Genomic DNA, 19,375 nt, shown 5'->3' with positions numbered 1-19,375 from the left:
TGAGGCTTGATTTGGATGTATTAGTAATTAATGTATGTTTAATTGTACCTGTTATTTGAATTTATTGAAGGATCTGAATCTTGGAAGGAAGATTACTGTGATTCTGCATTGATGCCAACTGAATATTACCAGCGATCTCTGTTTTTGAGAAGGAAATGTTTGGTCTTTCATCAATTACGAACCACCTGCATTTTTTTGAACTGCAATATTAGCATCACTATCGCAACTATGATAAAACTTCAGGCTAGTATCTCTCTGGCTGAAGCAAAATAGTATTATTTGCAAGGAAAAGTAGATATATTAGTCACTTCTGATACTAATTTTCCAAGATAAAAGAAAACAGCTACATGACAGAAAACGAATATTAATATATTAATTTCTCAGAATGTTTTTTTTATTTCAAACTTAAAATAGCTACATTTCTGCGTGAATTACCTGCATTCAGTCATGTACTAAACAAACCAAAGCATAGATATCTGAAGGTTACGTGAATAGAATTTTGTTCAGCTCAAGAATTACTCAGAAGCCATTTACTTGGAATTAGCCTATTATGATACTGTGAAATGTTCTTGACTTGAACTAATAAGCTGTCTCTTCAATAGATGACACAATGAAATGCCAGTGTGCCCTAGATAAAAGGGTTCATATGTAATTTTTTATATATTAAACAAAAGGAATAGAGCAGCCTTTACAATTCACAAATGTTCAGTGTCCTTTAGTACAAATTAGAGTTCATCACTCTCTTCTGTATTCAAGACAGCATTTTGTCTCTCCTCGCGAATGGCTAGATTTTTGTCAGCATAATTGCATGACTCATCTGAGCTCCTACAGCTAATCAACCCATATTTGGAAACTGGTCTGATGGACATTCTTCAGCAAAAGAGCTCTAGACAGTCCTGTCGCACTCAGTCTCAAAACTCAGTCTTCATAACACACACCATGGATGCCTTCTATATTGCTAGTCTAAATCAAGGCCATTTAATATGTATTTGCCTTACATTAGGTTAAATCTGATCTCAGAATCCTATTCGATTTGAGAAACAGATGAATAGAGCGTGCGAGCGAGAGAGCCATGTCTTGACACGACTCTCAAAACATCTGTACACAAAATATACAAGTGTTTTTCTCAATCTCCTGTTGTGCTTTCGGCTGTTGCTTGTTTTATTTCATGCTTCCATGTGGTTTGTCTTTTGCTGGTTGTTATCTTGATCATAGACTGATCTGTTGTCTCCCTTTCTGAACATCTGTTATGTACTGTGTTGTGCCCTGTAGCTTAATATATTCTGTACTGTTATCTTTTTAATGTCAGCCTCAGAGTTTCAGACTCATGCAACAACCAGATGATAGTACAAATAAAAATATTCTTGTCATAATCTATTTATATGCAAAAATATAAATAGATTCTTTCGATATATCTATTTAACATCATCTTGTTTCAGACCTTTAATAATGTAGATCAGTGACCTTCATGTATCTGTGTGAGTGTGTGCATGTGTGTCTGTACGTGAATATGTATTCAAAGCAGACTCCGCCTCTCACCGTACATCTCTTCGCTCTGCTCTCCACTCGTTCTAGGTGTTGTTGTGTTTTCTGTTAGTGCTAACCTTCATGCTTTTAACATGTTCATATGTTTTTGTAGCTCTGAACACTGCGAGTAATTAAACAGTGCCTGCAAAACATTAATAAAATTCTACGCTCTCTCAAACTCTGCTGATGATTTCACATCTTATCAAAATCCCAAAGCGCTGGATAAAAAGGATGAATGTATTTTCCCCTCAGGAGGATAGCCTTATAATAATTCTTTGTTAATATCGCAATTAGTTTTATAATTATTGCCACAAGTGAATGAGCAACAGCATTTTCATACACATAAATTAAATTTCAGTCATTTATGGATCTTAATTGTTATTTCACACATAAATGAGGAATATAAAATGAGTTACTCTAACTTAGGGACCATGTGAGTAAACATTTCATATATGATACATCAACAAAATCAAACATTTAAAGTGATTTAAAGGGGTAGTTCACCCAAAAATGAAAATGATGGCATCTTTTACTCAGCCTTGTGTCGGTATGACTTTCTTTCATCTGTAAAACAAAAGGAATAATTCAATACATTCCACAAATGTTTCTTTGTGTGTTCCATGGAACAAATAAATTCATACAGAATGGCATAAGGGTGAATAAATGATGACGATCTTTTAATTTTTGGGTGAACTATACTATTAAAGCAAAAATGAAAATATGCTGAGAATTATTTACCCTCAGGCCATCCAATATGTTGATGAGTTTGTTTCTTCATCAAAACCGATCTGGAGAATCACTTGCTCATCAATGAATCCTCTGCAGTGAATGGGTGTCATTAGAATGTTAGTCTAAACAGCTGATAAAAACATCACAATAAAGTAATCTCCAGTCTATCATTTAATATTTTGCTAAGTGAAAAGCTGCATGTTTGTAAAAAATAAATCTATCGAGATGTTTTTAACTTCAAACTGTTGCTTCCAGCTAAAATAGGAGTCCTCTATCCATAATGTTGCTTTCTCCAGTGAAAAACTGCATTATCAAGTAGCTCAATAAAGTAAAAAAAAAAAAAAGAAAAACTGCATTATCTGAATCAGAAGAGAAATACGCTCAGGATCAAGCACTGTTAACAAGCAAATGATCTAAAACAGCTAGTAATATCATAATTAGGAATTTGTTTCTTACAAACACAGCCTTTCACTTCACAAGACATTAATTGATGGATTGGAGTCATGTTGTGGATTATTGTCAGGGCCGTTTCTAGCCATTGTGACGCCCTAGGTCAAATCTCTATTAGCACCCCCCCCCTCATCCAACTCCCACACCCAAACAAGATAATTAAGATTACATACAAAATAACATAAAACTGATTATGTAAACACTCAAATCTTAAATAACATACATTTACAAATCATATTTGTATATAGGTTATATAATTTCTTTTTCAGACATAAGTTTCTTGTCACATTCAAATTGGCTGTCATAGTAACAACACTAATTTGTGGAAATTCAGGCCTATTTGTACATTAACTGTTAAGATAAAACATTTTGCACAGTTTTGTTATCTGTGATATCATACCATTATAGCCACTGGATGCCTGTATAGCACTATGTAAGATTGTTACATAGAGCTCTACAGGCATCCAGTGGCTAAGAAATTGTCATCACACATAAATTTATTTTATTACATTTGGATTTGGATATATGTTTAGATATTATCAATGGCTACTTTTTGACTTTTTCGATGTTTTGTTCAATTATTATTTCAGTCGAACCTATAAAACCCTTTGTTACCCCAAACTACATAGGCCTATAAAAGCCTGATCAGTGACATAAAAGTAATCAGAATTAGCGAATTTTACTACACCAATATTTTTTAATTGGCTGTAAAAGTTTTATATGGGAATATTACATGACACACTGAACAATACATCGGTGCAAAAACACACAACTTTTGGATCAGTTTCAAATGAAACATGATTTCTCGACTGCCACAAATAGTCTAAACAAAATACTGATTTTGTGCACTTTTTATGTACCAATATTTAAAATTGGCCTTTGAACTTGCATGGCAAAAAAAAAAGCCTTACCTTCCCAAAACACTGACAGAACCCATTGATCTAATGGCATTGTTGAACGCTCCAAATCCAAATGCAAACTTTGCATGCAACAGTCCGAGGCAGCAATTGACAGCGCTCTGATCCAATGGCATACATGCATCGTCAGAATGACAGTGCTCTAGTCCAATGATGTTGGGGGATCCAGTGGGGGCAGCAATCATATTTGTCATATTATGTCCGTGCCACTCTTGATCACAACCCTGTTAAAATGTAGTGCAGTGGTCTCAAACTCAATTCCTGGAGGGCCACAGCTCTGCAGAGTTTAGCTCCACCCAGCCCCGAATCACACCTGCTTGGAAGTTTCAAGTAATCCTGAAGACCTTGATTAGCTGGATCAGGTGTGTTTGATTAGGGTTGGAGCGAAACTGTGCAGAGCTGTGGCCCTCCAGGAATTGAGTTTGAGACCAATGATGTAGTGGCAGTACGTGCGCTCATTGGTGCCCCCTCCAGCTGGTAGCGCTCTAGGCGACCGCCTAGCTTGCCTATGCCTAGAAATGGTACTGATTATTGTGATGTTTTCATAAGCTGTTTGGACTCTCATTCTGATGGCACCCATTCACTGCAGAGGATCTACTGGTGAACAAGTTATGTAATGCTACATTTCTACAATTCTGTTCAGATTTCAGATGGAGAAACAAATTCATCTACATCTTGATGGTCTGAGGGTGAGTTTTCATTCATGGGTAAACTATTCCTTTAAGTTTTGGAGCGCATAAAATATACACCTCCTTTACTGAGTGATTGTTTGTGAAATGTTTCTACTTCTCCCACATTTGTTAACATGTGTGTATTAGACCCATGACTCAAATGTCACAAAAATAGAAAGCCTTTATTTGTGGGAGACAGCCTTTTCTCTCTTCCACCCTAACTTCACTCCCTCTTGTCTTTTCTTTAAGTTCACTCCCATCTTGACAGTTTAAACACTCTATATACTTTCCTTCCATTTCCAGGTAGCCATTACAGGCCTCTGTGATTATCATACATTAGAATGAAGACTGTTGTTTAACTGCATGTGAAAATAATACATGCCCGCCATCTCGAGGCTAGACAGTGGGCTGAAGGATGAAGAGAGAACTAAAAGATCATTTTTCCTGAGCGTTTGAAACAACACAGACCATTTTCAGTCAGGTCTCTTCTCTATATGCTTGGCTGTGATAAGTTCTATCCTTATCACTGCACTGCGATACGGCTTTGGTTTAATAGTGTTGCTCTTCCCTGCTTGCTGAGTAATTGTTTTGTAGCCTCACTACTTATCGAATGCAGTGTTAGGACTGAATAATATGCTGCTTTGTGTACAGTTCTGCAAATGTCTGAAAATGAAAAGGTACACAGAACACAAAAACTGAGAAAAATATGCTTGAAGAAAAGAAAAATGTTGCAGCTGAGTTGGATATTTAGAACCTTCACAAATCAATATCTCCTCGCAGCAACAGTAGTTAAAACAGCATGAATAAACCAGCTTGAACAAGGTGTTATCCAGTACATACTGCAGATGGTCAGGTTATGAATTTTTAATTTCTCAAACTGTCCTGTAGTCGCTTAAAAGGATGTGCTTACTATGCATGAGGTCATAAATGCATACTCAATCTAAATGCTCACCAATATTTCATGAAGAAAACACAGATGGAGAATATTTTTAGCAAAATTAATGCGCGTTCTATGAGAACCTTGTTTAAACTTCAGTAAACCCCTTTGAAAACTTACCACGTATCTGTCCACACCCACTAGGTACACACAAAGCAGTATGAAAAAATTCTGACTGGATAAACTTTTCACCACTAGGTCTATTTGTACTGTATAGCCTACTATATACTATATTATTGTACTGCCTATTGAAAAAAAAAAGAGGCAAATAGACAGAATCAGGAATTGAAAGCATTCAAAAATGCATAAAATAGAAAAACAAATAAAATAAAGATAAAGCAAGAGAAATGTATTTATTTATTTTGAGATCTTTTATGACAACAGAGAAGACTTTGCTGACCCTGACAGTTCATCAATACCTTGTTGTAACCCTGTTGATAAAACCAGCATATGCTGGTTAGGTGGGTTTTGAATCATGGATGCTGGTTTAAGCTGGTCCTTGGCTGGTCATTTGCTGGTCCTATGCTGGTCCCTCCTGCTCAGGACTAGCACATGACTAGCTTATACCATTAAAGACCAGCTTAAACCAGCTCATGACCAGCTAAAGACCACTTTAAACCAGCTCAAACCAGCGTCCAAACTTCAAAACCTACCTAACCAGCATATGCTGTTTTTTTCAACAAGGAAGTAAGTGATTAAATAAATATATAAATAAATAAGCAGATGCATGTCATTGGATGGCTAAAATAGTAATTCTACTGATGCAAATAGAAATTATACAGATTCAGCTGTATGCAAGGAGGGACATTTTCATGTCAGTTGCTGAGAGGCTTTGGAGGCCTCTGACAGTCTGCGTCCTCCGATCACTAGCCTCATTGGCCAAATTTTCAAATCACAGAGACGATGGGACATCAAAGGAGCAAAACTTTAACTTTCAATAAAATGTTTCAAACCATGCAAAGCAAATCTCAGGAGTCCTTACCACCAACACAAGCAGGAAGTGAGACTGTTTATGTGATAGGTCTCCCTTGATGAAAGCTTTGTTTGACTGAATTCCCCTTACTTGCCCCCACACATCTGTGCGCCTATCGCACACACACTGAGCTCTGTAGGTGGGCTTTCCCTTTCCACTTTACTCCGCTCATCCTTTTGAAGATGGTACACAGAAACGCATGATGAGAGGGAAGAAAAGTGCAGTTTTAACAGATGTGACAGCAGATCAGATAAGCGGAGCGATGCAGACTAATGAAGGAGAGGATGAGAAGGATGTTATTTAAGGAATAACTAATCATACCGTGCCAAGTCTGTTTTAATGGGAGACTGTAATTGATAAGTAGCTATACCTACGCTGCTTTTTGTCCAACATATGGACCTGACAACAATTTTCTGTTGATTGCAAGTATATGTCGCAAGTGCTTATTAATGGCTATGTTTGTTTATGCACATGTTCACCCTTTATGAACAATGTGAATCTCGTTCATTCTCATGAGGGCAAGCAGCGCTCACTTTAGTGAGTACAGGCCTAGAGCTTTACAATAAAGTTGATATGTGATCTGTTCTGTTTTACTAGCACAGGGCATAAAACACACTTGTAATAAACTAATTGTTGACCCTAATGCTAGCACATAACCGTAGCTGTATTTCCTATAATCTTTGCTGAATCCCACAAATAATTATGATACTGGTGGGAGTTTGTAGTAAATTTGCTTATTCAGCGTACAGAATACGCTGTGGTCTTTACCTGCTGAAATCTGGATATTGATATTGGCAAAGAAGTTAATTAAATCTGGAGTGTAGTACAGTTTGGACTAAGTAAAATTATTGAATGTTTTTGAAAGAGGTCTCTTATGGTCACCAAGGCTGCATTTATTTGATCTAAAATACAGTAAAGGAGTAGTATTATGAAAAGTTTTTATAATTTAAAATAACTGTTATCCAACTGTTCATGTATTTTAAAATGTAATTTATTCCTGTGATGGTAAAGCTGAATTTTCAGTGTCACATTATCCTTCAGAAATCATTCTAATTCACTGATTTGGTGCTCAGTTATTACTAATTATTGCTTCTGCTCAAATATTAATAATGTTTCCTAACTGCTTAACATTTTTGTGGAAACTGATACATTCTTTGAAAAGTAGAAAGTTCAAAAGAGCAGATTTTATAAAAAAAAAAAAAAAACTTTTGTAACATCATAAATGTCTTTACTCTCACTTGATCAATTTAATGCATCATTTTAAGTATTTTTATTCCTTCATTTAAAAAAAAAAAAAAAAAGGAAAAAACTTACTGACCCCAAACTTTGCGGTGATAGTATATCATGGTTTCCACAAAAAATATATTGCAGCATAGCTACTTTCAACATTGATAATAATCATAAATATCATAAATATTTCTTAGGCACCAAATCAGCATATTAGAATGATTTCACAAGGATCATGTGACACTGAAGACTGGAGTAATGGCTGCTGAAAATTCTGCTTTTTCCATCACAGAAATTAATTACATTTTGAAACACATTAAAACAGAAAACAGTTATTTTAAATAGTAATAATATTTCACAATATTATTGTTTTGCTGATCAAATAAATGCAGCCTTCACTGAAAAAAAAGATTAATTGAATTTACTAAAATACAGTATTATATGACTATTATGGAAGTGTAGTAAGCATATACACCTAATAGTGTAAACCATGCACATATCACCAGCACATTCTACACATTCAGCGCTTCTCATGCACACTTATAGTAAGTCCCATGTCACAACAGCAGCTCTCATCCGAGCGCTTCACTTTCAGAGCAGCCTCTAAAGTCATTACAGCAATCTTCATTAACCTTTGACCCTTCAGACAACTCCACAATAAGTTAAACTCAAACCTTGTCACTATTAATTTCATCTTAAAACTGAAGATCCTCAATTAGCACTTAATTTACATACTGTGCATTCACCTGCAGCACAGCATTTGAGTGTGTATGTTTTGTAAACCACTTGACTGCGGTTAAGGGAGAATCTTTCTTGTTTTTAGTCCATTATGATAATACCAACCTGTCACTGCAGTGCTCCCCACAGGCAGCCCACCGGTAATAAAGTCAGCTCTGATTTATTACATGTGAGTCAAACGTGTGTGTGTGGAACAGTAAAGGTGCCAGAGGATATGTGCAACGTTCATAAAAGAAAGAGCAGCATATGTGGCAATATAGAGACCAAGGGGTGGCATATGAATGTGGGTGTGGATATGAAATCGGGTTAAAACTGAATAATGTGAGTTATTAAGATTCATCGCTGCTCTCTGACATCAGTCTGCACATATATTTTAATGTCAAAGCCCTTGGGGTTTTGGGGTCAGAAAGTCTTCTGGCTGGCCTATAAATCTTGAAATGGTTCATCCATAGCACTTCCACTCTCAGACTCCATATAGATCTTTAATTATTTATATCCTCCGTTCTGATCACCCAGAACTAATTCATGGCAGAGGTAGTGTGTGTGTATTTGTATATAAGTGTACGTGTGCATGCATATGTCTGTTTATGTGAGGGTCACAATGACTGCATATAAATATTGCATGAGAACGGGCCTTTAAATATGAATCCAATCCAGACAGATGGACTCTTTTCTAGTCATTCATCTGAGGTCCATTTATCACCACACTGCTTTTAGAATGGCGAGAAAGGAAAGAAAAATGGAGAGGAAAAAGATGAAAAGGAGGTGGTATAACGATGCTGTTGAAATATAGAGAGAAAGTGTGATATTGTCCAGCATACACTTGATTTTTACTGACTTTTAACTGTTTTTCGATCATGGCTAACATGACATGAAAATGAAGCAGTTTGGAGTGTCAGTGTGTAGTATATTTGCATAAAGGCAGCACAACCATCTTATGGAAGAACCTCTGCTGTCAGCTGGCCTCCCACCTGTAATTACATGGCAAGTGGGTCGAAAGACTCTCATTTGTATATATGTGTGTGTATGTGTGTGTGTGCATCCATATAGATAAGACAATTTCTCAGTGAGGATTAGTGAATTGGAGAGGGATGTGGTGGATTTCAAGGTTTATTTACATGCTGACTAGGACACTATGGCTAAGAGAATTTGCTTAATGAGGATTACTGTCTCCTGCACATTAAAATTCATTTTGATGCATTTTTTTATGATTTGATACATGATTTCTACACAAAACAGGTCTGTACTAGTGCTACTTTGTTTTGAAATGAAATTAATGACGTGACATGTGGCCAAGTATGGTTACCCATACTCAGAATTTGTGCTCTGCCTATCCTAAGTGCACACACACACACACCGTGAACACAGACCCGGAGCAGTGGGCAGCCATTTGTGCCCTTGAGCAAGGCACTGAATCCCCAACTGCTCCATGGGCGCTTCAGTCATGGTATTGAAGGTGGAAGAGAGTGCTGTACAAATCACCAACAACTTCCATCAAGCTGGGGTGATGCTCTGTCCTCAGAAGGAAATGTACTGTCCTCAGGAGACTTTGACACAGAATTACAGATGCTACACAGCAAGATGCAAACCTCTGACCAGCACCAAAAATAGAAAGGCAAGATTAGAGTTTGCAAAAAAGCACAAAGGTGAGCCAGAAGAGTTTTGGAACTGTGTTTATGGACCGATGAGACAAAGATGAACCTTTATCTAAGTGATGGGAAAGGAAAGATTTGGAGAAAAAAAGGGAACTGCAATGATCCCAAGCATACAGCCTCATCTGTAAAGCATGGTGGAGGTGGTGTCATGGCAGGAGAATGCATGGCTGCCTCTGGAACAGGCCCTCTCAACTTTACTGATGACTTAATGTATGACGACAGTAGCAGAATGAATTTGCAAGAGTACAAAACCAATATTCAAGAAAATGCCAACAGATTAATTGGGAAGTGCTTCATATTGCATCAGGACAATGACCCAAAACACCCTGCCAGTTCAGTCAAGGAATTTATAAGGGCAAAGAAATGGAAAGTCTTAGATTGCCCAGGTCAATCTCCAGATTTAAATCTGATTCAACATGAATTTCACCAGCTGGAGAGGAGAGTAAAGGCAGAAACTCCCCAAAACAAGCAACAATTGGAATTGGCTGCATTAAAGGCTGGGAAAAGTATTTCAAAGGATGAGACCAAGAGTCTGGTGATGTCTATGGGTCACAGACTCACTGCTATGATTGTGCGCAAGGGATCTGCAACTAAATAATAGCTTTTAATCTTTTATATCTGCCTTATGTTCAACTGTCCCAATACTTATGCTCACATCAATGAGTGGGATGAACTCTAAAAGTGCTGTTCTTTTTATTTGGTAATATATTTATGTGTTGAAACGGCTACTAAAAAAATTTGACATTCTGTAGTTTTGTCTCATATTCATCTTTTAATCATATTTGCAAATGTTTTGACTCCACAGCCAACAGAGCAATTTTGTCTTTACTGTTCCAAAACTTATGGAGGGCACTGTAGTTATTTAAGCAAGATCATACATAAACAGATACTCAAATAAACAGCACGATTATGAGTGTATTGCTTTCAAAACTACTGCTGAATAAACAGACAGTTGTTAATGCAAACTATAGGAAAAATCAGGAAATATTGAGTAATATATATTTTATACACAATATTGTTAGAAAGTTCTACACAACGAGAAACAAGGTTCCTGAATATTTTTTTTTATGAATGGCTCACTCATGAAGACAGTTCCTTGTTTTGTTCTTAAATGAATCAGTGCGTTTGAACATATTGATTCAGTGAATGATTCACTTACTCACCCATAAAACTTTCCCTTGTCGACACCTACTGGTTTAACTAGGCTATGTAACCTGCAGAAACAGTCACTGAATAAATCAGTATTTTTTAATGAATCAGTTGAGTGAATGATTCAAAGACTCACTTGTTTAATCCCTGAACGAATCTGTGTGTTCAAACAAATCGGTTTGAAACCATCATTGAAAAATCCCACAACTAACACAGAATGACCGTCTGTCTGGAGATAAACGGTTGAATGAAAGATTCACAGATTCTCTCATAAAAATAGTCTCGTCACCACCTTTTGGCCGCCTATAATTATGTAACCTGCAGAAAAAGGCACTAACTGAATAAGTGGTTTTAAATAAATCAGTTGAGTAAATGATTCAATGACTCGCTACTAGGTAGTTACTTGTTTTGTCCCTGAATGAATCAGTGTGTTCAAACGAATCAGTTAAATTAATGATTCCCTGACTTACTCAGAAAAACAGTCCCTTGTCGCCACCTACTGGCACAACCTTCAGTCACAACCTTCAGTCACTGAAACATCGCACAACTAATACAGACAGACAGTCTATCTGGAAAGTGTAAACATAGACAAGTGGAGTGATACAAAAAATATATAATATAACATCTAAATTAATAAAATATCTATAATATAATAATATCTATAACATAATTTTATAATATATTTTTTAACCAGTCCAGAACAAATCTATAATGTTATGGAGGTTAGGAAGAAACATTGTGATTCTTAGAACATTAGCATAATAATCTACTTGATGTTTAGAAAATGTTAGCATTATGAGTTATGTGCAGATCAAATGCGATGATATGTTGTCTTTGTATAAAGAGGGTTTTTTGTGTGTGTGTTTCAGAATTGTCTCAAAAAGATTTGTTTTTGTGTTGATTCTTAAGGCTGTACCAAACGAATCTCTTATTATCATTCCTCATAAGCTTCTGGCAGATCTGAAGAAGAGAATGAGAGCATGCATTACAATTCACGGGGGTAACACACAGCATAAGATAATGTCCTGATGTTGCCATGGTGATTCAAGGCTCTGAGATCAAAGGTTTGAGGTGTCATTTGGGAAGACTAAATGGTTAATACAATATATTAGCAAATGTTTTTTTAGCTGCCACCATACACTGAATTGAGATATCTCAGGGGATCAAGGTTTATTAACCACTTAACCAAGAGAGAAAATGAGAGGGAGGATTGATGGGGGTGGAACAGTCTGTGTGCTGTCCTTGAGGTCAGGTCATATCCATGGCACATGATTAGTCAGATCAAATATTGATGAAAGGGATACAGAGAGGACCATTTTAAAAACTGAAATGATCAAGTCCACTACATTTCTTTGGATTAGCACTGAATCTATTTACCTTGATATATATAAATGAAATAGATTTTGGTTCCTTTAATCATGTATTTTCCAGGCACTAATGCCCCTAAATGTACAAAACATATTTATCAACTTATTAAAATGTAATTTTCGGCCGCAGCAATAGTACAAAGCAAATAGCCAGGGAAGATCTTCTGTCATCAAGAAACAAGAATCAATAAGAATTTAATTATGATGCATATGTTTTAGAGTAACACTACAGTACTCCTTATAAATTGAATATGTATATATTAAAAGCAGTTTCATTAAACAATGATATATCACTGTCCCCCTCGCCATGTATGTGGTGTACAGAGTTAAAGAGATTTCATTTTTTCCACTTCCTGTAGCCGCCAAAAACAAATTCAAGGCACTTTTCTGAGTGACAACAAGGCTAATGAAACCACTTAAATGCATGTCATCATCCAAGCACACCCTGGGTTAGTTTCTGCAATCTGCTTCATTTACTCAAGCTGCTCTGCTCTCTCCCTTTATGAAGGTCACCTGCTCATCTAGATCCAGACACTTGACATTTCTTGGCCCTAAATACGGGAACAACGTCAGAGAGAACATTCTGACATTGATTTGTTTATTGTGTTTTATCAAGTAGATTTTCATGTTATTTAAACGAGTGTGTGATCCATTGAGGCCGCTAGTTAAAGTGCTTTACTGGCATTATTCCAATTTATCACATTTCTTTTGTAACAAAATATTTCATCAGCATAGTTATTTGAGTGAAAAGTTGAGACTGGTCCAAAAAGCATTTTGAGATTTTAATCTGAATAGACTGCACAAAGAGTCTCATGATCAATGCCACAAATTTGTACTTATTTGAATAGTATAAATATATTTAAAAATATATGAAATAAATACATTTAATCAGGTTTTTATTCCAAGATTTTTCATTGTATCAGACTTAGTTCACCCAAAAATGAAACCCGTAAGACCTTCGTTCATCTTCAGAACACAAATTAAGATATTTTTGCTGAAATCCGAGAGCTTTCTGGCCCTGCATAGACAGCAATGTAATTAAAATGTTCCCAGGACATTGTTAAAATCCATGTGACATCAGTGGTTCCGTAATTTTACGAAGCTACGAGAATACTTTGAGTGTGCAAAGAAAACAAAAATAACCACTATATTCAACAATTCTACCACGACGCATGGAGTGCATTCTTCTGCTCATAAACAAGGCTCAGTGCATGCGAGTTCTATGTCAGCAGCAGCACATGCATGCGTCGTGGTACCCTCGGTAATGATGTGGAAGAGAAGAATTGTTGAATAAAGTCGCTATTTTTGTTTTCTTTGGACACAAAAACTAATCTCGTAGTTTCGTAAAATTTTGGTTCAACCACTGATGTCACATGGACCGTTTTAACGACATCTGGCAACATTTCAGTAACAGGGTTCAGGGTTTGGATCGACATGAAGTTGAGTAATTAATGACAGAATTTTCATTTTTGGATGAACTATCCCTTTAAGCTCACTGTATAGCTGCCAAATCTGTTGGAATCTGCTTTAACAGACAGCTAATTTATTTAATACACATAATTAATGTAAAAAAGGATGTTAATTTGCAAAGAGTGGTAAGCCAGCTACACTATACAAAAATGGCAGAGCAGGCTCTTCTGTCTGTTGAAAAACAGCATTACAGTGTGATGTAATGTACAGAGCAGATGAGCAGGGATGTGCTGGATGGCTGCAGGGTGTGAATTCGCAAGACTGACAGGTGAGTTGATCTGTGTTAGTGCTTGGGTCATTGATTTGGGGGACAAATAATTCATTTGAGAACAACTTCATAGTGCTGGGCAGTCCAATTCAGTGACTCATATGCTTAGAAGAAACAACTATCAGATACTCTCACTTCTCTGCTTCTCCTCCCACTCAAACACCTACAAGGACATGGGCATTTTTGCATTCATGACATGCATGTGTGGTTTAACTGGTATGTGAGGTTATATTTGTGTGTGTGTGTTTATTTGTTTATGTTTATGAATGTTGCTGCATCGGGTGTACTCATTATGAATACTATATCTGTGCTTGCTTGTGTATCTTTGTCTTGCCTGGGGAGTGGATACTGAAAGACTCTTAGTCATCTCTTTTAATGTCTGATTGGGGCTGACATTTCGGGAACCATAGTGATCAGTACGCTTCACCTGATGAGTCATACAGTATCCTCACATACTCCCCAATCTATTCACCATCCACACACTCTCATTGTCATACAAAGACAAGTATACATTATGAAACCCAGTGAAAGTTATTCAGACAATGAATAAGACATAAAAATACACATCAATGAGATCCAAGGATTTTCTTCATCATGTTTATTGCAATGTTCCTTGAATGAATTCTGTCATCTTTTACTCACTCTCATGTTGTTCCAATCCTGCATGACTGGCCTTCTTCTGCAAACATAAAAGGAGAAACCAAAAATAGTCTATTCGATTGGTACATTTCACTTCTGAAGCAATACAACTGTGTGAGAGGAGCAAGGCAAAACTGAATCATACCCTCTGGCATAGCTCTCAAATTTCATTCCGCATTTTGGCTTATGTTCATTTAAAAAGCACACAAGAACTAATGACATTTGGTGTCACTGATATGAAACATGTTTTTTTGAATATGCTCAGGATTATTGAGATTTGAGAGCTTTTTTAACTAGTTCTTTCAAATTGTGTTGTCCAAGGAGAAATGCTTTGACTTTTTTAGCTGAAGTGAAGTCTGTAAAGATGAGATAATACTTTTCTTTGAAATTAAGACTTAAAAGACTTAGTCACATTGTAAGATTTGCAGTCAAGTTATAAAATTACAATTACAGTCACAATTAAAATAAATAAAGTTGCAATTGTGAGGCGTCGCAAGTAAAAGAAATAAAGCCATAATTATGAGAAATAAAGTCACAAGTAAAATAAAAAGTTACAAGTGTAACAAAATTGCATTTAAGAGAAATACAGTCACAACTGGGAGACAGTCACCGTTAAAGGGATAGTTCACCCAAAAATTAAAATTCTCATTAATTACTCACCCTCATGTCGTTTCAAACCCGTGAGACCAAAGGGGTTCAACCGTAATTTTACAAAGCTACGAGAATGCTTTTTGTACGCAAAAGAAAAAAAAATTAGTAAGACGTTCATACTCAGTTTCACTCCAGTGGATATTCTCCAAAATGGCGCTAGGGTGACGCGGAGGAGACTAATTTGAAGTTGTTTTTTTTCTTTTCTTTTGTGCACAAAAAGTATTCTCATAGCTTCGTAAAATTACGGTTGAGCCCCTGATGTCACATGGATTATTATACCGATCTCCTTGCTACGTTTCTGGACCTTGATCGTGTAAGGTCCCTTGCTGTCTATGGAGAGTCTGAGAACTCTCAGATTCCATCAAAAATATCATAATTTGTGTTGCGAAGATAAACGGAGGTCTTACTGGTTTGGAACGACATCAGGGTGAATAATTAATGACAGAATTTTCATTTTTGGGTGTACAATCCCTCTAAGAGACATAAAGTCACAATTGTGAGATAATGTTGCAATTTTGAGATATATAAAGTAGCAGTTAAAAGAAACGAAAGTCGCAATTGTAATAAAGATGCATGTGCATTCTGATGTTGGCTGAATGCTGATGTTATGAAAAAAAAGAAAGTTTAATCTCTCACTGTGAAAAACGAAACGATTGTACTAATCTCTTAATATAGTTCAGGAAGACTGATATAAGCTCCCATACTGTTCACCAGTTATTGAAGGTCAGACTGATCAGACAGTGAAAGTGCAAAAAGGACTCCAACACCTCAGATCATAATGTGTGCGGGTGTCTGCAGGGACACCCCAAACACACATGGATACATTACTCTAGTCATGTGTCCATGATGTCACCCCTCTCGAGCGTTATCTTACTCACAGAAAGGGAAAGGTGAGCAAAGGGGTAGTTGGTTGTTTGGTCAGATAAACCTGAAGAGAGTGAAATGCCGCGACACACATTAATATGGCAAGCACAGTGTGAACTCTTACACGCACACTTTAAACATTTGTTCCCCTGCTCATTGTCCCAAGAGAGCTATGTAGTGGATAAGAGGCACAGATGGCCACTGTCAGGACTGCTGATAAAGTGAAACGTCAAGAAGTGTTTCTCATCAAACACACACACACACACACACACACACAAACACAACATTTTCTGATGCTATGGAGTTCACACTAGATTATCAACGCCAGTGTACAGTTACTGTACATTGGGCAATAGGGCATATAAATATATAGCTATATCTAGACCTTATTAGAGAAAGAGATAAAGCCTAAAAAGAGCAAATGTTGGGGTAAATTGTGAAAGCATTTCCATATTGCACCCCCCAGGCTAAAGAAGGAAATCCATATGCACATACACAGATAAAGACAAGAAATGTGCACACACATACTAAACATGCATATATCAACACATCAAACATAATCAACATACAGCATATTCATAATATTTTTTGGTAAAGTCACTCAAGTGAAAGACTAGATTCACATCACATCAGATTATAAAAACAGGCCAGAGGGCTACGTGATTCATACTAGACTCACAATACTTAGTACTATGTCAAGACATGAATCATTTACTAGATTAATTTCTTACATTTTCCATCATTCTTGCTTTTTTTTTTTTTTTTTGTTACATATTTCAGTTCGACTCTTAGATTTGTTTTATTCATACATATAAATATTAAATTCATACAAGTAATGGTTTTTTATTATAGACCTTTAATCAGGATAGACAATTATTTGAATGCACTGTACTTATCCCTCACAGCCTCATTTTCAGTCCTGTCAAAAATGAAATATGCCGTTACCCTAAGGTCTATTGACAAATGGAGAAAGAAAATTGATTGGCAAAAGGATAAAGAATTTGGTTAATGTTTTATGTTTATTTATTTAAATGAATACTATTGAAAAGTTGTGAAATTAATACATTATTTTATTGCTATATTGAACTAACCCTTTAATTTTTAATTTAATAAACAATTAAATAAAACTACTTAAATACATCTATTCATTTATTATTTGAAAAGCCATTTATTTTACTTACTAAAAAATTGATAATTGATTGCATCATTTTATTTTCAAATGGCACTCCTATAATCTTTCATATTAGTCAGCTGACTGTGTGAGAGAAATGGATGTATCTGAACCCCGCTGATGGATGAGTGGAGTCAAGGATTCTTCTATAGATAGAAGTGGTGCCCATTTGTGGTGAGCCATTTTGAAGCCATCAGCCTAAATAAATGATGGCTTGATGACAGAGGAGTGTGGAGCTGATAAAGATTTCAGCTGAAAATCCACAGTTCTTTTGAAAGTGGGAGAGTGAGAGAGAAGATAACTAGCATGCATTCACATGCATCTTCATCAAGACAGTTTAATCAACAGTTTCCTCAGGATGTAATTTTATACACGTCTCTCTAAATCTGATTCTAAAGCGGATATGAAGGGCTCATCTTGCATTACTCTACTTTTAGCAAACAAACAACTTTAATCATTACTTCTGTTTATTGCCGTCTCAAACGGATTTTGAATTCCACAGTGGCAAAGCACTGCAAAGTCCAATAATCTAGTGCATCTGACTCCTAACAGGAGAGGACTGTAGAGCGTCAGAGCTGAAATTTGGAAGGGAGCTCTGAATTTCAATGGTCTCTGATTCACCATGAAGATCTGAGAGTGAGAAGTACACTGATTCTTCAGTACTGAAACAAAATTGACTAAAAAATATCTAGGATGAACCTCTCCAACCTTTTCAGAATTTTTAACATGTGTTTAAGTGCAGTTTTCTGGAGTTTTTACACAATGCGTGTTTTCCCTTGCCTGTCGCTCAGTATAGTTAAAAAAATAGTTGGTTGAGTGAACAATTCAATGACTCACTCATAAAGACACTGGCTATGTCTGAAATCACTCAATGAGTAGATACTTCTTTTGAATAATTACTTTATGACTGTTAAAGTACATTCTATATAGGGTGAATGAGTGTAGTATGAATATAATTCGGACATACATTGATCATTGCATCACTTTATTGGCATTCAGAGCTCCTCTCCCTTGGCCTCATGGGATCGTAAAGTGTCTATCAGATGTGCTCCAGAATTTCCATAAGATTTGGGAATCTCAGATTTATGCGTGTAATGAGGCAAAATGTTCATCTGCTCCACCACTGGAATGTGCATGCTTACACGGCACACTTATAAAAACAGGCTCTCTCTCAGATGCAAGTGGGTTGTACATGTAAGTGGTTTGTCTTGTGTGTTCTTGTAGAGGTGTGGCTCCAGCGTTTTGGCCTGACACAGTCCCAGATGCTCTCATGTCTTATTCATGTACCATTTGGTCTTGAATGATGCTTGACTTAAGTGTCTTACAGCAGCCTCAACTTTGCCTGTGTGTGCCTGTGTATGACATCACTTTTTAATCTCACAGGGTGATTTTTCTACCCAAAATGCGGAAACCATGAGTAGTTAGAACAACTTTGTCTGAACATCTTGCATTTTGTGCCTCAGGGTCATCAGCTGAAGTACTTCTTTTCAGAAGCTTTCTTGAACTCCATCCCATCTGCCCTCAAGCTCTCCAGTTTCGCCTCGCCATATTTCTACTTGTGCTTTTATCTTTGTAAAAGGACACAAAACCAAAAACACTCAAATGACTGAAAATACAGTATACACACAGTCAGGAACATTGGGTTACAGAATTGGGTGGATGCTGGGAGTGCAGTGGCTCATAGGTCAGTAAATCTACTGCACTTATGGCATTTGGAATTGTTTAGTGTTCCTCTTTTTCTCTTTGTTCCTCTCGCCACCCCTCTTTCCATCACTCAGATTGAAATAGAAGTAGTGAAGACCTTTTCCATCCACCCTTAAAGTACACAGTGCTATTCAACACGGACACCCTAACAGCACAAATTGACAACAGAGATTTATCTAAGCATCACTGGAACCTTTTCTCTAGCACACACTCATGCACACACACATGCTTGTTCGCAGTGGTGAAAAAATGTGTGAATTACATCATG

Source organism: Barbus barbus, assembly GCF_936440315.1.
Source record: "Barbus barbus genome assembly, chromosome: 16".
NCBI classification, from domain to species: domain Eukaryota; kingdom Metazoa; phylum Chordata; class Actinopteri; order Cypriniformes; family Cyprinidae; genus Barbus; species Barbus barbus.
This window is presented reverse-complemented; position numbering follows the sequence as displayed.